This window comes from Myiozetetes cayanensis, unplaced genomic scaffold, assembly GCF_022539395.1.
Source record: "Myiozetetes cayanensis isolate MyiCay16 unplaced genomic scaffold, myiCay2020 scf3, whole genome shotgun sequence".
In the NCBI taxonomy this organism is placed as follows: Eukaryota; Metazoa; Chordata; class Aves; order Passeriformes; family Tyrannidae; genus Myiozetetes; species Myiozetetes cayanensis.
Genome location: NW_026087521.1, coordinates 13,640,265 through 13,662,439, shown reverse-complemented (window position 1 = coordinate 13,662,439; position 22,175 = coordinate 13,640,265).

Below are 22,175 nucleotides of genomic sequence, written 5' to 3'. Positions count from 1 at the left end.
CATTTGGGTTTGTACTTTTTACTAAAGTCCCATTTTGTGAACACCCCTGTCCCAGGAATGCATACGCAACTAAAAATAGCTCAAAATGAATGTCAGCTAAAGTCAGCCCACCTGGTGGCTGCAAACACAGTAATCTCCTGTTGTTTCCTTCCTTCCTGCCTGCCTGCCTCCCTGGGCTCAGTGTAACCAGAGCACAGGTGTCTTCCTGCACACCAGCACTGGAAAGATGAAGCAACCACTCTTCTGTTAAACTAGTGGGGGGTTGATCACTTGTGTTGATTTACTTGAGAATCAGAGCAGGGTGATGCTAATGCATTGCAGATGCTTCCTTTCCAAACCTCGGCAGTCGCAGAGGGAACTGGTGAGATGGGACACAGGGGACAGCTGCCCCACCTGAACCGCAAAGGAACAGATCCCACAGATCTGGCAGAGGGAGGATGCTGTACTACACCAGTCAAAGCCAAATAAAACCTTGAGTAATGTTAGCACAGGTAGTAGGAAGTCCCATGCTGCTGTTTATACCTTTCCTCTACTCTTTTCAGCTTCTCTTGGGCTCTTAACAGTTACCGGTTGAGGTCTCCTTTTCATCACAGCTGAAGGGAGATAAGCAGACGTAGACAGTTGAATTATTTTATTTATCTAGACCTTTTTTTAACGTAAAATGCATCTACTTCATGTTCCTTTGAAAGAATGCCTTCAAAGATACTGATTACTTTTGCCACAACCATGTTGATCCAGATCTAACTTTAAGGCAAGACAGGGCAGAGCTGCTCAGCCAAGTCCTTCCCTTGGAAGCCATCACCAGCTGTGGACATTTTCTAGAGGTGAGACTGGGTGCAAGGGAGCACTGAGCAGTTTCTCAGCTTTTCCAGAAGTTCCTATAGAGCTTCTATAGAAGACCTCCTTCTATATGCTTCTTTTTAACCAGAAGGGACATGGGAGGATGGGCACAGGAGGTCTGAAGTAAGACACCTCCAGAGTAGGAGACGCTCAGGAGACGCCTCATGCCAAGCATTTTCATGCATCCTCTTGCTCAGCTTGTGCTTGTCAGGCAGGCTGCTTGAACTGCCAGTTTGAAGGATCTTGGTTCAAGAAGGGTCTGCCTTGCCTTTGGATTGAGGACCCTGTTCGTGACCTGCCCAGCACAGCAGTGTTTCTGTCTGTCTTGACTGCAGCCCTCCCAGGTGGGAAATGTCTTGGTTGCCTACTGCCTCCTCACAGAGCCCTAAAATCACTCATTAGATTTCAGAAATTAGGCCAGGGTGAAGAACCCCTCAGAGCTGATCAGAAACATTGTGGGGCAGCAGGAGAAAGGTGCCAGATGAGTCAAGGCATTGGAGGAGAGTGGTGTTGTTCAGAGGGAGATGCAGACAAAGTTAAAGGTTAGACAAACTGAAAGGGAAGAAAACCTCTCTGCTGTGCAGCTGATGGGTAGGTGAAACCAGAGAGGCTGAAAAAAGGAAACTCTGAAACTGAAGGATGTCATTACTTACACTTCTTCAACTGATCTAAACACATTCATGCCCAGCACATTTTTTTCCAATGAATATCCATCCTTCTTGTGAATCCAGGTGAATTATGTTCAAGCTGCCAGTACTATGTTCATACTATCACAAAATATGCAGTTGATTTCATACAGCATGAGATGCTCTTTTAAAGTTCATGGCTTCCTGCTGCACAGTGAGATTCTTGCTTCAGTGTCTTTTCTCTTGCTTTTCTCCTGAGCGTGATTAGATAGTCAAAACCAGCAGTCACTACCACCACTCATACTGTGTCTTTTGAAAGCTTATATTGCTCTCAACTTGCTTTGATTTGATTCTTGATAGCTCAAGGATTCCTCATGACTATACCAAAAAATTATTGGTATTTCATTAGAATTCATTAACAAACTTTATCAGCTCTGGAGGAGGTTTGTCACTGTGCAAAGTTCAAAGCCAGATCCACACCATATCATTTCCCATCCTTCCTTTATTATTACTTGTATAAATTGCTTCTCATTTTGTTAATGCACATAATTTTCATGCTGAGAACAGGTTGGAACAAAGGGCTCAATAATATTTAATGGGATATTTTTGCTTTTGTGTTCTCTGGGGCTTTCAGCTGTGTTCTGAACACTACCACAGCTAACACAGGTGACATACAGTAAATGCTGAAGCCTGAGCAGACAAAAAATAAGTTTCAGAATACATAGAAGAGGATGTGTTTTCAAATCTCCTGGGTTTGCAATTCATCCTATAGCTGTTAGAAGCCAGCAGAAGCAATGGCAGACCCACTACTCAGTGGGATACTCAAGGAGGACGGCGATGTTTCTGAGGACTGGAAAAGATATACACACACATTTTAATATATTCAGAAAGAATATATTAAGGAAAGAAGCACTCAGAGAATTATAGACCAGTCTGGCAAGTTTCAGTTCTCAGAAACATACTGGGAGAAATAAGAATATAGGAAGAAAAAAAGCACAATAGCCAGTGCATATCTTTCAAAAGTGTGTAATGTCAAATACATTTATACTATTTCTGAAAACCAGCAAGATATCTTTTTGATAAGAAAAAAGAAGATGAATTCACATTTCTTGTAGTGACTGGCTACAGATCCATTCAAACTGGGCCCCATATCTCATGGCCCTAGTCTTTTCTAGCCTAATCGTCATTAAACAAGTGCATGCTCTGACTCTGCCCAGTCATAATGTATAGTTTGGTCATTGCCCATGTGCCCTCAGATCCCCTTGAACACCCAGATGGAGCTCTTTTTATGACTGAAGCTTTTTTGATCTACCTTCAGATCTTCAACTTGGATGTTAGCTTGATTTACCCCTTTCATTCTCCCTGAAAAAGCAGAGACATTCTTATTTAATCTTTGATATTCAGCCCCCTGGAGCTACTGAGCCTTCAGTCTGCCCTGAGCCCTGGTGCATAGGGACATAGTCTGTTTTTTGAAGTTCCCTTTGAAGTCCAGAACTGGTCACCACACCTGGAGCAGAAGGATGTATGAACATCCTCTGGAATGCACAATTTGGACATACAACCCATTTGCTATAGATAAACCTCCAACACTGTCAAGAGTTTAACCCTAAGATTCAAAACCAGTAAGTAACATAAAACTCTGGAGAAGAAAATCTGCAGAAATTTCTGCTTATTAAAATTTCCTGTGCCTTAACAAAGGTTTCTTGACGCTGCCATGTCCAAGTGCTGACCAGCTGTATGATACTCTGGATGAAGAAGCTGAGGGTGCTCAATTTTCTCTGTGGTGCAGAGGACACATTTATTTTGGAGTTGTGTATGAGACATCAGATTTTCCTTTTAGTGCTGTAACAATGAGGTACTGAATACACTGCCAATTACCTCAGTCTGTTCTGCCCAGAGTTTCAGCAAAAGCCATATTAAGTTTTCCAAGATACTCAAGATCATATATTTCCTTAGACTTCTACAGAAAATTAACCTAGACCTTCTAACAAATGTTTTTTTTAAATCTTTTTTTCAGGACATCTGTAAATTAGTTCCACCTCTTTTCAACCTCTAATACTCCAAAAGGTAAAGGCAGCTGTAATTGTGGTCAGCACGATGAATGCAGTTCTGATCCTAGGATGAACAGATGCTGTTGGTGAGGGACCATTTTCTCTGAGGATGGAACCTATAAACCTGTGTTTCATAGCAGGAAAACCTATTTTTTTTATTAATTTGCCTGGTAGTCTGCACAGGCCTGTTTTACCTTGGTAGGAATTGATTCTGCTCATCTGATGTGAACTGCCTGGACTGAAGGACACAAGGTTGCCCATTAGTTTGGCTAAAGCCAAGTCGGACTACTTGGAGCTCCTTTCAGGCCTTCACAGATCCCTGTATTCTTGCAGAGCATTGAAAAATAACTTTTCCTTGGGTAAGGATGTGCTGAGATTTCTGTTCACTTGAAATAACCTGAAAGAAACCACCACGCCCTTGTGAACGCTGTCTGTGCTCACCAAGGAGAGAGTTGACAGATAAGTGATCTTCTTCAAGATGTGTTGATCCCTGTAATATATTCACTTTCTTTTCTCCTTTTCTTCTTCACGAAGTCTCCATGAACTCATATGGAAACAGTCTGTGGGGTTATGAATGCATGCTAGCCTTTATCTTGGCTTCAATTGGAGTATGCTGGTAGATACTGATAATACTGATACAGTTCCCTGTCTCAAATGTTTACAATGCATATCCATCCAGATATTGGATGTACGTTTGTACAGCATTCTTTGGATAAACAGCAATGAGTCAGAGAAACAACCCACCAGTGACTTCAGCAAGGTTTTGGTATTGCTTCACAAAACTCTCACAAGAGCAAGATAAGAAAATATCGACTAAATGAGTAGTAAACCTGCTGGAAAGATGTGCTCAAGGGTAGTTATCAGGGGTCCGTGTTTAGACTTGAAGGCCTTATGGAAGAGATTCCCTGTAGACCAGTCTCAGACCAAGCAGAAGCCAGTATATCCATTAATGATCTTGACACAGGAATGAACAATGCTCACTTGTGGAGAAGGAGAGAAATGCCTTTGAAATGCAAGATTTAAATTAAAAAGTTCCTGACCAATACAGGAAGAACCTAAAATAAATAGCCAATAACCCCTTAAGAACAAGGGTCAAGTATGATATGTGGGTTCTAATAGACAACTGGAGCCCCTGGTGGTCTAGTGGTAAAGGCGCCGCGCTATCACCGCGGAGACCCGGGTTCGATTCCCGGTCAGGGCCACTCCCGGGCAGGTGGGGCTCATTAGCCCTTAAAGGCAACCCACCTACGTCCTGAGGACCTCGCTGCCACCGTCCAAGCTCGCTTGGCCCCGGCAGATGAACCTTAGGATTAAAGGGTGGGCTCAGTTCCGCGCACACTGTGTCTCACCTAAAAAATCCAATGCGCAGGCTGGAAGGTGGAAAGACCTTCCCTGGATCTTCACTCGTGAAGACTGGCCATTATTATTATAATAGACAACTACACAAATGCAAATTGGGAACAGCCTAACCAGCAGCTCTGGAGAGATAGACCTGGTGATTAATGGTGAATTTGAGTTTTAGGCTTGGTGCTGCTGTGAAAGAAGGCAGATGCCACACTAAGATATTGGAATAGGAATCATAAGTAAGATGCAGTCAGTGTTTCTTTTTCAACTTTATTCAACCCTTCAAGGCTTTTGAAATTTTGTGCATTTCACAACTCCATCTGGACAGTGCTCTGAGAAATGCAGGGAGGAGTGTTTTGCCTACAGTAAAAAAAAACCAAAAACCAAAAAAAAAAAAACCAACAACAAAAAAAAAAAAAAAAAAAAAAAAAACCCCCCAAAAAAACCTGGCCTTAGAAGAAGAGAAGGAATTTGGTTTGGTTTGTCTAGAGAAGATAGAGAAGATAGGGCTGAAGCAGGGAGAGGAGAGGATAGAAGTATGGTAATGTTCTTCTGGTTGTGATAAAGATTGCTTCCCAGAGAAGGGGCCCAAACTAGCTCTGTGTGTACTATGTGTAGGGCAGCAAATCATGCAGAAAGACATTATGACAAACTCAAGGATAAGTAAGCTCTGGAACAGATGGCCTAGGAGACCTGCAGTATTTTAGAAACAGGTTGTAAAATATCTGTAAAGACAGATTTAGATATAATCAGATTTAGAGATGGGGCAAGGCGGCCTCTTTACTTCCTGTCAGTCCCATCATATGATCCTGTGTTTATTTTTTAATTCAGTCCTGTATTAATGCCATTACATGCTGTATCTGACTTGGGAACCCATTTACTTTTTCTTCAGCGTTTCTTCTGCTGGTATCATCCCTCTCCTCTCTCCTGCTCTCTGATGGTCTTACCTCAGTGTCTTTGTTGTCCTTGTCCTCTCCCTGAAAGGCAGCCTCTTCTGGATCAGTAGTTTTTCGGACAACACTACCTTATAAACAGCAATTTTCTTCAGTTACACATTCAAAGCGGAATGTTTTTACCCTCAGATATTTAAGCACACAAAGGTGAATCACTGGATTTTGTTCCCTCTTTACGTTTTCAGAAGGGTGATGTGTTGTGCCCTCCAAATGACATACAGCTTTCTCTCACACCTGTGGGATGAAATCTCTGCATTAAGGGTTTAAACAAAAGCGTGACCTACAAGCTTAGAAACAAACAGTAGGATAAGGAAAAAAAGCTGTTACAGGAGAGTCTTACAGATGCTTATTTTCATCCCATGTTAGAGATTTAAACATGAGACCTAAGTGGCAAGCCTACTTGGCTCCATGCATGATCAACTGAGTCAGTGGGAGAAGCATTTCTGGTGGGTGATTCATCCTGACTGACAGCCGAGTTACCTGCTCACATTGCCAACAGCAGGACTCGAGGGAGACTTGTCTTCTGGCTGGGGGCCTCAGCCAGCTGGCCAGGAGGCAGGAGGCACTTGGATGCTGCCAAAGGCACTGTTGTGACCAGGAACCGGTGAACCTGCTTAGCTAAAGGAAGGGGTCAGCAAATCTTTAAGGAGAGTGGTAGTTGCAGTAAGTAATACTGTCCAAGGATGGTAGGACAACATTTGCAGCATTGTTTCTTCAGTGCTACACAGGACTGTAATATGCTCCAGGAACCTAAATTTGAGAACTCTGTTTTAGCTGTCCTTAACTGTGCTGATGTTTAATTTTTACAGGTCTTGTCCTGTTAAAAAAAATTTCGTTTCATCTGAAGAAAAGTGAAAACTTGATGAAGCTGTGAGCAAACCCTGCCTTTTTTGCTGGTCTGGAAGTGATAGAAAATAAAATCCTATTTAAGCTGAGCTGGTGCTTTGACTCATCTCTGCTTCCTGTAAATCCTTATCTCCTGTCCTTGGTTTGACCCTTAGCTGTAATTTCTACCTTCAAGTAATCCCAGTTGGTTGGAGTGCTTCTTCCTGCCCAGCTCAGGGGGATGGACAATTTCATCTTTGTATAGGTACCTAAGAGATTCAAAGCAGGAGTCCCTTTCACTCAGCTCTTGATTTCATATCAGGCTTGTAGTTTGATTCCTACAAAAAAGCGGGCCTTCATTCATCTGAGAAAAGCCCTGTCTGAACTGGGAGAGCCCTCTGATTATCACCCAGGAGCAAAGAAATAATTTTCCAGCTCTCACTGCCATGTTTTATCATCTCTCCATTGCTCCCTTCCTTGCTGTTTCATAAACCTTATCTTCACTCACGAGCCTTTCCACAAGACCAGCGCTTCTTATCTCATTTCTGGCCTGGAAGAGGTTCACCATCCACCATTCACCATCCTGTTGTCGTATCTTCCAGCAAACACTTTTGAGTATCAGCTCATGGTCGGCACTGCCAAGGGGAATTCCCCAGAGCCACCCGCATGAGCCTCTCTGGACTATCCTTCGGTGCAGCCACACCAGGCATTAGGTGTGCAGGACTCCTGTCCTTGTACTCCTCCATTAGTCAATACTTGCCTGTTGTCTGCAGTGCTATATTTAAAGAGTGAACTACTTGGAGCACACCCTGTCCTTTCCTCTTGTGATTGCAGAGTACCTCATATAATGGGGTGTTGCTTCATGACTTGTGCTGTTCGACACGGATGCAAAGCAAATAAATAACATTACTTATTTGGCCACTAAGAGCCTTTCCTTACTTCCTGCTTTTGTCTTTCTTTTCTTCATTTATTTTTTTTCTTCACTGTTGCAGTTATTTTTATTTGAATAAAAGAGCCACTCAGATACAGCTTGGTTTTTATCTTCCCAAAGAATGTTCATTTTTAGTCCAAAGTTAAAAATACTGAATTCTGAACCAAGCAACATGGAGGTTGTTTTTAATCAAATAATTTACCTTGGCAGGCACTGCTGTTGTTTGGGAAAATAATCCATTCTATCTCAGCAAAAGCCTGTGCATAGTATTGAAGCCAATCCTAATTCGTTTATTTCTCTGTTTACTCCGATCAATACCTCAAAGAAGAGTTTTTTTTGTATTAAAAATAAAGTAGCTTCCACCTTTCTTTGTGATCACTTTAAGAACTACTACTGAATAATTAACTTTGTTCCTAAAAACCATCTTCACTTGCCTACAGGTGCATCACCAAACATGGCATGCAAAACATAGGACATTTACAGCTTCATCTGGGTAAATTCCTATTTTCCTTTTTTTTTTAATGCAAATAGCAAATTTGTCCTCAAATGTTGTTTTAGTTATTCACAAACTATTTGTATATCTGAGAAAAATATGCCAAGTGGTTTTGGCTAGATGCTGGATACTTTAGCCTATCAGAGAGAGGATATCCACAATTTATGCAACGCTCTATGGTCAGTAATATCCAGGCAGCAGAAGACTTACAGGTAATTCCTATTTCTGCACGTGGGACCTGAACCCTGCTTCCCCAGAGAGTGGTCTGAGCAGCAGCCTGAGGGGTATTTATAGAAAAGGGCTGAACACAGAGTTCTTCTGCAGTCCTACTTAGGATGGGATATTGCAACACCCTTGCTAATTTTGCTGTTATTCTGCTTCAGGAATAGAAAAGAGAGACACAGATACTATAGCAAGATATGAAGTGTTAATAAAATTCAAAGTTTTGTATGCTCTCTCTTTTTTTTTTTTTTCCCCTAGCAATGACTGTTACTAAAATTTGTATTTAGAAAAGCAAAAGAAAAGACATGAAGTTTAAGATATAAAATACCAGATTGTTGTTAAGCCATAGGAAATTTCAGCATCTGTTGTGCTTTGGGCAGCAGCCTGATGGAAAAGAAGACAAAGGATGGGACTGGATTTTTAGTATGAGCAACCTGATCTCCACTGGTATATCTACTGCATCCCAGAGAATTAATAAAATAAGTGGCTCTGTAAATGAGCCACTGAAATAGTAAGAGTTACCTACATATTCTATTTATTTTATAATAACTGTTAATCTTACTCCTGATTTGTTAAAACAGATCATCAGATCCTGATTTTTGTGTGCTTAATTTAAACAGTAATTAACTATGTAATACATATGCATATCGCAATGCAGAAATCTCTAAAAGTAAATGAGGGTGGGGCTGCAGTCCAAAAACAAGTGTACAAAGCTATTGCTGAATTCCTGAGTGACTGCAAAAAAAAGGACAAGTTGAAGAAACAGAATAGCTACTCTGCTGCAAACCAACCCAGGACAATAGGATCCCAGATACATGGTCAGGAGAAAAGGGAGGTAATAACCTAAGGGGCACGTCCATCAGAGCATCCTGCCCAGAGCATCCTTTCTGAGCAAGTTCTGCTGTGATAGAGTTTGGCTGCTTTCATGGTTCACAGTGAGGAGAAGAGACCCAAAACTCTGGATGAGAGGATGTAAATGTCAGTGTTTTCTCTAGGTGAAGGTGAAGTGCAGGTACACACTGAACTCAGGTGGACAAAATTTGGCACATCAACCCTTGGTCCAGACCCATGATTTAACTCTAAAGCTGAGTTGAACAGGACATCTAGATAGTGGTCTCTGTGTGCTGAAGTTCAGTGACAAACCAGATCTGCAATGAAAAGACAAACCTTTAATTACAATGCTTCCAGTGCCTGAACACCAACTTATGCTCTTCTTTCATGGTCACATCCATGAGAAAGTTCACATCCTGGCAGAGATAAGTCCTGCTCCTCCCAGCTCCTGCTCACATGTCACCTCTCTTCCCTTCTGCCAGCACACACACTTGTGTGGCCAGGCAATAAACCAGTTCTGGGAACTCATCTGGCTTCAAACAAGTGTTTTGTCCTCAAAAAATGATTACCCCCAAACCCATGCCTTTGGGGTGAGCCACTGACAACAAAACCCTGGGTGAGGTAGCTGCAGCCTGCGCTCTCTCTCTCTCTCTCCTTTTAGGGACATTACCTTCTCAGGGTCAAAAGGGTTCAGAAAGAGAAAAGCATCCCAAATTGTTCCAAGTTTTATTGGGAGGGATTTAAAAAATTGTCAGGTCCAAACCTCTGTGCTAAGACAATTCAGTCATCTTCGTTCTTTGCCTGAGATAGTCTTTTTTCTCTGTAGTTGCTAAAAACCTTCAGTGAAGGATGCCCTTTTACATTCAAGATAAAACAAGAGAAAATGCCTCTTGTCTATCTTCCTGACACCACCTCTTCCTTTTTCCTCCCTTTTGGCCTATCTTTACCATATGAATCTATTGAGTTGTGAAAGAGATTTGAGTGATGTGTTCTCCAAAAGTTGCCCATGGTCTTCAATCTACTTATAGTAAACCATACATTAATACTCCTTAGGAGATGAAGGAACAAATACCTCAGCATGTCCACACCTTCAGCAGGTATTTGTTTTTAAAAATAGGCATGTAAACAGCCATGTTGGAACTTGCAAATCTTCCTGGTGTAATTATTACTGTCCTATGACTGTATCCCTGTATGACGAACACTCTTTAACATAATACAATGCAAATGTTTGATGAGTGAAGAAAAACCTCTCTTGTTTTTTGGAAATAGATTCCATTGGATTACACTACCAAGAGACCTCAGGTCCTTGAAATGTTTGAGGAATAAATTTTTGTGTTACTAAAACCCATCTAAAAAGATTATTTGGTTTAGATGGTTAGGGTAACCATACTTAAGTCTCCACCTTGTTTTAAATACCATCCAAATCAGTGCATAACTGACAATAAACAAGTATTTTTAAATCCTGTTTGTCTGAGGGGAGACCCCGAAAAGGTACTAGCACAGTTGGTGATTTGTGGTGAATTTCTGGGCATGTTAAATGGAAAGCAAAAATCTGGTTGAACGGATTGTGCTGGAAAATCTTTCCTAACAGGCACATGGTGTATTGGATTTGCATAGCAAGATTTTGGTGGTGGGGAGGGCTGCAGGGGTGGCTTCTGTGAGAAGCTACCAGAAGCTTCCCCCATGTCTGCTGGAGCCAATGCCAAACGGCTCCAAGACACTGGCCAAGACCAAGCCTGTCAGTGATGGTGATAGTGTCTCTGGAATAACGTATTTAAGGAGGGAAAACTGCTGTGAACAGCTGCTGAAAGAGAGGCATGAGAATATGTGAGAGAAACAGCCCTACAGACACCTGGAGCAGTGCAGAATGAGGGGCAGGAGGTGCTTCAGGCACTGGAGCTCAGATTCCCCTGCAGTCCCATGCAGACCATGGTGAGGCAGCTGTGCCCCTGAAGTCCATGGAGGTCCATGGTGGAGCAGAAATCCACCTGGATCGTGAAGGACCTCACACTGAAGTAGATGAATGTGCCCAAAGGAGGCTGCAACCCTGTGAGAAGCCCATGCTGATGCAGGCTGTTCCTGAAGGACATCCCATGTGAGAGACCCATGCTGGAGCAGTATGTGAGGAATTGCAGCCCATGGGAAGGAACTATGTCAGAGAGATGTCTTGCATGTGATGGACCCCAGACTAGAGTAGAAGAGCATAAGGAAGAAGAAGTGGCAAAGAAAACATGTGATGAACTGACTGCAGCCTCCATTCCCCTTCTCCCTGCACTGCTGGGGAGACAAGAAGGTAGAGAAATTGGGAGTGAAGTTGGGCCTAGGAAGAAGGGAGGGGTGGAGGAAAAGGTGTTTTAAGATTTGGTTTTATTTCTCATTATACTACTCTGATTTGATTGCTAATAAATTCCTGAGTTGAGCCTGTTTTGTCTGTGACAGTAACTGGTGACTGATCTCGCCCTGTCCTTGTCTCGACTCATGAACATTTCATTACATTTTCTTTTCCTGCCCAGCTGAGGAGGGGAGTAATAGATCAGCTTGGTGGGCACCTGGCATCCAGCCAAGGTCAGCCCACCACACAAGGTTGTGTTAGAAGTGAGATGACAAAGGTTTACAGGCTCGTAGTGTGTAATGTAGAGAAAACTGGTCATGAGAGCAAACTCCAGGCTGCCTACAGGAGATAGCAGGAATTGTCTTGGCAGTGTGGGAAGACGCAATGCTTGGTCTCTATATAAGAAGAAAACCTCAGCATACAAGGGTGTACTAAAGCAATCCAACCCTCACAGATGTCATTTGCCCCTAAATAAATCTATTGTAGAGCAATACTTTTAATTTTATCCATCTGCTAACCTGCAAGGCCACTTCTTCAGTCCTTCTTGTCCTGCAAAGTCATTCCTCAAGTCAACATCTTCTCTCTGAGATTAGTTCAGTTGTTTAGAACATGGAGCTAATAACACTTAGGGTGTGGTTTCAAGCCCTGTATGGGCCATTCTCTTAAGAGTGGGACTCAGTGATTCTTGTGGGTTCCTTCCAACTCAGAATATTCTGTGAAATCTGTAAATCCTCTGGTCCTCAGGTCACTAAGTCTGTTGTTCAGTATTGTAAGAATATAGCCAACAGATTCTACCTTCTGTCTCTATTTTTGGCCATTTATTGGTGAATGCATACACATCAAATGGTCATTGTTCTTTATTTCTTAAATTTATTTTGAGTATCTGATACCCATCTCCAACTGAAAGTTGTTTAAACAATGCTCCAATAACCTTTTGTTTCTCCCTGAGCTATGGTTTAGTGAAGACATTATCTATGTTTGACTGTATTCTCACCAGCACTCCTTCCCTTGCCCATCTGCCCCTTCACCACAGACGGAGTCACAGGGGCTGTGAGATATATGCCTGGGTAAATAAATGTGACAACAGTGCGTGCAGTTACTCCTTCTTGAACAGCAGTGCCACGTAAGGTCATATTTATTTTCACAGCCTTTGTTTGCTGACCTGTTGATTATAAGACCTTATTGTTTTGCTGTTCTGACTAAGCTGTTAGTCTTTTGTTGTATCTCATCTACTGATGAATAGATACCCTCAGCAAACCAAGGCTGCCAAACACCCCTGGGACTCCAGTCTCCATGCCAGATATTTCCTACAGAGCAGTACGAGACATTGCAGGGAGATGATGTACCTTCCCTATGCTGGCAGTGACATCAAAGCAGTAATTTAATTACTGGTGTTCTGAGAAAGATATTGGAAAATATAATGGTTTTACAAAGAACTCTGTAAATTTTTAGTGTCTTGCTATAACAGCATCACTGTCAAATGCTTCCCTACAATCACTGAAGTGTAAGAGTACTACTTGCTAGTAATTTTTTTGTTCATTGTGTTATGTAGTGTGAAGGTAGCTTTACTTAGTGGCACTGTGTCTTTTCTTCAGAATGATTGTACAAAGCTCCAATTTGGGCAGGACCATTGTTTATCTCCAGTTGTTTCAATCACTCTTAAGTCTTCTTAGGCAATTCTACCATGGTGCATTTTTCCTTTTTTCCTTTGAGATGAATTTTAGACCCTGTTCCCTGCCGTAGTTGTATTCTTCATGTCACTTACTTTTAGTGGATGTTCACTTGCTATCCTTGCTTACAGTCTTTGTAACTCTGTAATTGGCTGCTAGAAGCTTCCAGTTCACCTGAGGTAATTCATATGAATATGCAGATCTTTTCCCTAACTTACCGTGCCAGGTTCAGTCTTGTTTCATTTAGGGATCTATTCAGTGCACAATAAAAGTAGTCCATGATCCACTTCAACATAACTTGCCTTGCACTATGTGTTTTTGTGCTTGCACTGATTCATTGCTCCTTCCTTCCTTCCTTCCTTCCTTCCTTTGGAAAGTCCTGACACGTTCTCAGTCGTATCAGTGAATGTGCTTCTGATGGGTCTCCAGGTCTAGCCAATGTGACTGAAAAAGGATTCCAAGTCCTTCCAGACAGAAAACTCATCTGAAGGAAAGAAGTTAGCAACCATGATGTAATATTTCATATGACATGACTGAGCCATTGACTTTAGGTGACCACTGCTAACCAGAAAAATAATCATTTCAACAGCCTATGTGACCGTATCATTGAACCTGTCACTACACTACAAATCCTGCAGGTAAGAATGATGAGATGGATCTAAATGTGAAATACTCAAAATTTATACAATACCCCTACTCTTGTTCTTCCAGAGAGCCATATGGAAGACTCTTGATCAAAGATCTTTTTTTTTTTCTCTCGCTTCTGTGAACTACCACCAGAAGTACTGGTCCATTTTAGATGTGAAATACAAACTCAGGGACTTCATTCAAGCAATATAGTTTATGCAATTTTATATCTTTGTGAATAAAACAAGTGATATTACTATGATAGATATTTGTAAATCACCAGGTGTGGAATGTCTACTTCTGGTTTTATGAACATTAAAACATTGCAACTTATCTGATAATTTTTAATAGGTATTAAACTATATGAGCTCTGAAAACTATTGACAGTAGTTTTCAACAACTGTTTCTGTGGACACTTTTGGAAGACTATAAATGCTAAATGACTAAAAAACCTTGGGTACACTAGAAAGCACTCTATATAACTGATCTTTACCTCATGACACAGCATAATGGTGGCTTTCTTCTTTGTGTGGTTAGTTCATGACTTTTTTACTTATAGCCAGAATCCTTTTTGTGATTATTTGCCATCCAGGAGCAAAGTGCTTTACAAACAGTATGCATATACTCCTAAGGTCTTGGAGAACTACAGAAGTCAGTAAGACCATGGTAAGTATTGACCTTTTGACGCTAAGACACAGAATGTGGAAGCTTCTTCATTTCTTATGTGCTGTGAGCCAACAGGCCAACAAGCTTCTGCCATTAAAACCACACTCTGTCATCAAAGCAGCTGCTCAGGAGCACAGAGATATGGGTTAATAGACCCTGACAAAGTCAAGTTCATAAATAACTTAAACGAAGTACATGAGCATGTTGGATAATCTTTTTCTTTCTATTCTAAAGGTTAACAAAAGGCTCAGTGTCACCAAATCACAACAGGTTGGTGGACTTGAGGCTATTTTTTGCTGATTTTCTTAGGAATCAGAGAATAGCTGGCAATTTCACTTACAAATATTTGCATTCCTAGTCAGGCAGTGGAAGCCTGGAAGCCTGGAAAAATGATGGCTATTCTGTATATGAGGAGAAGGCAAACCAGTTCTAAAGCTGTTAGGAATCTAACCTTATTAGGAAGCCTTCTTTTGGATTGATATACAGAGCTGGAAATCTCTGCTAAATTATGTGTTTGGGATCTGTCCCTGACTTCTGGAACCAGGATCTAGCTCAATGCACCTAGAAACTGGCTACCAAAGCTAGCAGCTGTGCTGCCTAACCTCTCTGGGTGCTCTGGGGGAGTGTCTGCTGTGTTGAGCAGTCCCACTCATTTTTCTCATCATTCAAAAGCTCAGCAACAGCAATCTGCATGCTTTGCTTGGCAGCTGTCCCAGTAGCACAAGAGCACTCTGCGATGGGCTCTTTGAGTTTCTAGGCTTGTGTGACTACTTTTCAAACCTTGTAACAGCAACATTTCATGCTGTCTTCCATAGTTTGTGCATACAATGGCACTGCAAGTGAGATATTAGGCATAATCTCTTCAAGAGACTAAGCAAACCCTTAGAAATGATCAGGGATTTTGAGCTCTACTCCTTTAAGGAGAATATATCCATATATATGGACAACCTCTCCCAAAAAGAATGGATTTTGAACCTCTGGTCTCAGGCAGATCCCGTTCTTGCACATGGAATTCCAAGAGCAATGACAGATTAGAAGCTCATGCCAAAGTTGCTGAAGCATTTAATGGAGTCTGAAGAAGCTAGTGTCAATCTTTCCTTTGTCTAGAATTACTTTACCAGAAGTATGCAGGCTCTTCACATTCCCTGAATGGTTCACGTGAAGCAAAATCTCATCTAAGCGCAGTAATCTCAGGGCATTAAATTGCATTTAACCTAAATCGTTAACTGTTGTTGATTCTCCACGTTATAATTATGTTGGCTACGAACGGGATCAAGCCAACAGTGTGGAGGAGACGTCAGTGGGGTGACTGTGAAATGACAGGCAGCAGCACCAATCCCCAGCCCCTCCACGCAGCTCGTGTGCGCTCGCAGCTCCAGGGTGGGAGGGCTCAGGGGAGGAGGGGGGCTCTGCACATATGTCCAGAAATTGCTGCAGTGGATGGCTTGGCTCAGCTCTCGCTGCTATTTAAAGGCACATGAGCTGCATGTTAAATTGGGCATTAGTATTTGCCTGGCTCTCCAGCGTACAGCAGGTTTGATTGTGCTGTGCACACAATGAGGACATAATGTAGGCAGAGCCCACAAGCACAGAAATTACAGGACATCAGGGGCTGACTCTTGCTTCTCCTCTTCAGATGACAGTTTCATAAGGGCAACTCCCTAAACCAGAACAGTATTAGCAAATTAGGATCATGGCTTGCCACTGTGCTTTGAGTTGCCAAGAAATGCTTGGTTTCTTCCTCAAAGTTCCAGCACAAGTAAATCTCTGGAGCTTTAGTCCAAAAAAAAAAAAAAAGAGAACTTGCCTCTTGTCTAACCAAAACACTCAGCTTGGGTGCCTGTTGCCAGCAGCTATACCAGCTCTGTAGGAGGTGGCTGTAAAGTCTCAGCACACCTGAAGATTTACAGGGAACTCATTCTAGGAAAATAAAACAGTGAATTCTGCTAAATCCTTAAGTTGCTGTCTAAAATACCTATCAGCTGACAAGCAAACCAGTATCAAAAATGTTTTAAAACACAAGCAAGTGAGAGAGGAACCATAATGCAAAGAAACTGAAGCTGTGTCTATACCAGCAAATTAAATTTGCCTGGGGCCATTCCCTGGCACTCAGGCCAGTTGGCAAGGAGCAGCCTGCATCCATAGCATTAAACTGTCTTACTCTCCAAAACAGGGTGGCCACATGGAAACTGGTGCTGGGATCAGTCCCTGGCCCATGGTGGTCCTGAATGCTACCCAGGAACTGCTTGGGAGAGAGCTACTTGGCCCTGGTTGAAATGTGCCAAGACCTGTGCTAAAAATTTTGTGGTGTGGAGGATGGAAAGTGCTGAGGGATGTTCCTGGTGCTGTTAAACTTGGTGGTACTGAGGTTGCCTGAGAAATTCAACCTCTGCTATGGACAAGAAGAAAAATCTCAGAAAGAATGGGAACAGCTCCACCCTTTTAGTTTCCTGGTTAGGAGCATGAGGACATGTAAGACATGCACCTTGCCCTGAAAGCCTTGCTTGCAGGAGTCACAGCCCTCGTGCCATGGGTGGGTACTCACCTCCTCTGGAGTACAGTCATGAGTAATTTTTTTTTTTTTAAGTATAACTTTTCTTATGACATTGGTAGGTTTATAAGGCTTTGTTTTGCTGTATTTGGGAACTTTCTTATTGTTCCTCACTCTGCAACTACTGATATGTATGTACTTTAATCTCTCAGCCATTTCTAACACCATTTTCCATCTTGGAATTTAATTTTCATGACAAAAGGTGGCAGATATAAACACTGAATGACATAGCTACAATATTTTCTGTGATGTGATGGAACACATCACTTCCTAGTTATTTAAAACAAATAAACAAAAAACGAAATCCCAGGAGAGAGGACTCCCTGCTTCTTTTGTAAATCCAAACAATGTGGAGCAGAGTGGCCAGGCTGGCCATGGAGCTGGGTCTGTGGTTTCTTAACGCCATGTTCTCAGTGGCAATGCTAGTTTCAATTATTCTCACAATCGCCCATTCTCATCACAGATCTGACATTTCTTGGCAGGGCTTTTTTTTTTTTTAGTCGGATCAGATGCCTAATCCAGTTCAAAATACAGTCCTGTAAATGGTTGTACCGTCACAACTGAATCGTCACAACCGAATCAACAGACAGGGCACAGGAGAATGGGAGGCAGGGAAGGTACCAAGTACTGAGTTTGCAATGAGTTTATAGCAGCTCTCTCTTTCTAATGCCTGCTGCTTTTTGCTTTCTGCTCCACCTGTGGATGAAAGCATATCCAGGAGAAAGTGAGCTGAGCATTTCACAGCTGTTCTATTGCTTGTTTTCTTTGAACTCTCCTTCCTTCTCAGGCTTCAGTTATGGTTTGTGCAGATAGTCCAATGCCCCTATACTCCTTTGGCAAAACGGTGCTTAGGTTCTTCTTTCCAAGAAGGAACCACTCAGAAGGCAGGATGTGTTTTCACAGCAAATATCAGTTTCTCTTGCCTGTTTTAAGACTGGTAGATCCGGCCAATGCAACCACCCCTTTGAAAGTGAGTCCCCATTCCACCACGACTTCCATGATCACTCAAGTTATTTAATACTTCTTTTTTTTCTATGTCCTCCTTCACTAAAAAGATTAACAGCTATCAGATGTTTAATGCAATTAACAACATTGTTGAAAGGGGAAGAACTGAGAGTAGAAGAGAAGGAGCAGATTAGGGAATGCTCCTTCAATTAAACATTTTCAGCTTGGTTGAGTCTGATGAAAATCACCCTAAAGTACTTAGGGATATGGCTGAAGCAATCACAGAGGTGTTTGCAGCTAAAACCAGCTCTCAGGCATCTGTGGTTGAATTATCCAGTTTGGAGATTATCTGTACCACAGATGCAAAGCTAGCTAGGGTCTGACACGGCTCATTACCACCGGCACCACATGAATAAAGCGTTGCATATTTCAGGGTCAGGATGGGTCTGGAAATAGTCCAACAGCTTCCATTCAGGACAAAGCTAAAGCCTTCTCTCTGAAAATGTGGCTGGATATGAGCTGACCGTGTACACCTCTATCTGTATCATGTTCCTTCCGAGCTCCTGGAGAATAATCAGCTTAGGCAGAGTGTGAGGGAAGTGGTATGGGTCATTTCAAACCCACTCATTATGTCCATGTAAAAAGCTGCACCTAACACGAGTCCAGATTAAGTCTAACTGGATCCAAGATAAGTCTGCAAAAAGCTTTGGACCATTTCTATACTGTGTGCTCATAGACCTGTATGGTTCCCTATAGCCATCACCCAGAGTGTCTCAGCTCTCCTGAGGCTCCAGTGGGGAACTCACAGTATCTTGGAGGATTTGTGAAGCTGCAGAAGACTGGAAGAGGTAAATGTTAAAAGACCTGGTATGGGTCAGCTCAAAGTCATTAAAAGGCTGAATTTAAAAATTGCCTGTTGGAGTGTGGTGCGGGGAAGAAACTCAGATGTAAAATAGTAGCCCACAGGGGTTGGCCAAGCGTAAGTCACACTGAAACAAGTTAATTTTTTTCTATGTTTTTTTCCAGCCCTGCCTATGTCTGTGGGTTTTCTTGCTCCTGGCTACTGGGTTTTTCCAGCATTTGCTAAGGATGCAGATGATGTCACCAGTCTCAGTGCTTGGGTGGTCCTCATTGCAGCTGTCTTCCTGGGAAATGAGGTTGCTTGACAGTGTAATTGCTGCCTGGCACTGACACCAGATCCATGCTTCAGTAGTAGCCTTTTCTGATGAACCTTTCCCAAATAAAGGGTGATTATACTGCCCCTTCTTGTTGACAGGATGAATATCAGATGTTACACCAAGTATCAAAAGGGTCTTACCCAAATCACAACAAAGTATTAGGAGAGAGAAATGTTTAAATAAGGTATCTAAACAACCTTCCATCTTTCCAACAATTACTCTAGAATAAGAAAGAAAATTAAATACCGACCTTAAAGCATGTTTAAGTTGCAGTTTAATTCTGAGCTGGATTTATGTAGACTTTAGAGTTCCTCCAAACAACTGCACTCCACTTGTATACTAAGTAATTACACGATACTTGATGAGGAAAGGTTGTACAGGTATTGTATATGTGTACTTGCCTACCCTGAGATATTTCTATATCTATTTAGAAGAAGAAAACCTACAACTCCAGACACTGCCTGGAAGAATCCACAGAATCACAGAATTGCAGAATATGGTGAGTTGGAAGGGACCCACAAGGATCACTGAGTCCAACTCCTGGCCCTGCTCAGGACCATCCCCAAGAGTCACACCATGTGCCTGAGTGTCACCCAAACACTTGAACTCTGTCAGGCTTGGTGCTGTGACCACTTGCCTGGGGAGCCTGTTCAGTGCCCAACCACCCTCTGAGTGAAGAACCTTTTTCTAATATCCAACCTAAACCTCCCGACACAACTTTAAGCCATTCCCTTCTGTGGTCACCACACAGAAGAGATCAGTGTCTGCCCCTCCTTTTCCCCTCACAAGGAAGTTGTAACTGCAATGAGGTCTCCCCTCAGGTTCCCCTTCTCCAAGATGAACAGATCAAGTGACCTCAGCTGCTCCTCATACGGCTTCCCTTGAAGGCCCTTCACCATCTTTGTTCCCCTCCTTTGAACAGTCTCTAATAGCTTAATTTCTTTCTTGTATTGCTTAAAAGTAGTAGGCATTTAATAAGAGATACCATCATGGCTAGGCTTCATGAACGAGGATTTGAGAAGGGCTCTACCCACGCTTGCTACAAGCGCGCTGATGGCTAAAAAGGCCAATGCGAGATAGACAAGTCTGGTTGCAGAAGGCACAGCAGAAAGACTCCCCGGGTGGTATCAACAAGACGTGGTTCTTCCTGCATTGTCTTTTCTCCTCGAGACTGATCCTGCGTGTGTTCTCAAAAGCAGCAGCAGCGTTATAGATGGTGTGTCTCCAGGCCTCCCGATTGGAGGCCAGGGTAGACCAATGGTGATGATCAATATGGCCAAGGCTGAGGGATTGTTTCAGGCAGTCCTTGTATCTCCTCTTCGGGGCTCCTCTCTTGCGGCAGCCAGTGGCAAGTTCCCCATAGAGCACGATCTTAGGGAGGCGGCAGTCCTGCATCCTGGAGACGTGCCCTGCCCAGCGCAGCTGTGTTCTCAGCAGCATGGCCTCAATGCTCGTGACTGCTGCCTGTTCAAGGACAGACGTGTTGGTCACATAATCCATCCAGTGGATGTTTAGGATTCTTCAGGTGTTTATTTCTCCAAACTCTTTTATATAGTTTACCGAAAGCTCTGTATGCCTTAGCTAACCTGTTGTCTATTTCTGCATCAATCTTACCGTCTGAGGAGATGATGCTTCCCAGGTAATTAAATTACTGGACTGATTTGAGCTCTGTTTTGCCAGTGGTGATATAGGGATGATGGGAGACTTCCTGAGGTGCAGGCTGATATAAAACTTCTGTTTTCTTCAAGCTGACTTCCAGTCCAAAAAGCTCAGCAGTCTCTGCAAAGCAGGATGTTAAACGCTGCAGAGCTGCTTCTGTGTGGGCGACGAGGGCAGCATCATCAGCGTAAAGCAGCTCATGGACAAGATGATTTAAGGTCTTAGAGTGGGTCTTCAGTTGCCTTAAGTTGAAAAGTCTTCCATCGGTATGATATTGAATGCAGATACCATTTTCTTCATCGAGGTCTGCCGTGGCCCTTTGGAGCATCATGCTGAAGAAAACTGTGAATAAAGTTGGTGCAAGAATGCAGCCTTGCTTCACACCACTGGCTATTGGAAACGGCTCAGAAAGTGCATCGCCATATCTGACTTGGCCGTGCTGGTCCTCATGAAGCGAGATGATCATTTTAAGGAAGTTGGGGGGACATCCTAAACATTCCAAAATCTGCCACAGACCTTTTCTGCTCACAGTGTCGAAAGCCTTGGTGAGATCAACAAAGGTAACATAGAGTCCTTTGTTCTGTTCCCTGCACTTCTCTTGCAGTTGTCTGAGAACAAATACCATGTCTGTGGTACCTCTGTTGGCTTGGAAACCACACTGGCTTTCAGAAGTTCTTCTGCTATAGTGGGTATTATCTGTTCAAAAGAATTCTTGCAAGGATTTTACCAGCAATGGAGAGTAGAGTAATACCTCGGTAATTTGAGCAGTCTGATTTATCTCCTTTCCTCTTGTACAAGGTGACGATGACAGCGTCACGAAGGTCTGAAGGCAGTTCACCTCGTTCCCAACAGCACACCACAGATTAGTGAAACTTAGCATGGAGTGCTTGGCCACCATGCTTTCAGATTTCAGGTGGGATTCCGTCAACCCCAGCTGCCTTGCCAATTTTCACCTGCTGTATTGCTTTAAGGGTTTCTCCTATGGTGGGGGCAGTATCCAGTTCAGTTTTCATGGGTTGTTGTGAAATGAACTGCAATGCTGAGTCTTGAACTACACAGTCTGGTACTGAAGAGAGTCTGAAAGTGTTCAGACCATCGATTCAATATGGAAACTTTATCTGTGAGAAGCATTTGACTAATATGCTGCCTCTCACGCTTTTCAAACCACATATTCTCTGTTTGCCACATCCAAAAAACTTCATTTTCTGATCCACCAATACTGAACAGTGTTCACTTCAGTATTTTCCAGTCCTTCAACTGATTAACACCTTATGCGTCACATACCTGAAGGGAGGCTCAATTACACACATGACTCAGATTCTTCTCTTACTATAATTATACACCTACAGCAGAAATGGAGGTTTCATGACTTTGTCACTGTGGCTAATGGATGTGTCTCTGTGCTGACAGGGATGTGAGTTATCCATCCAC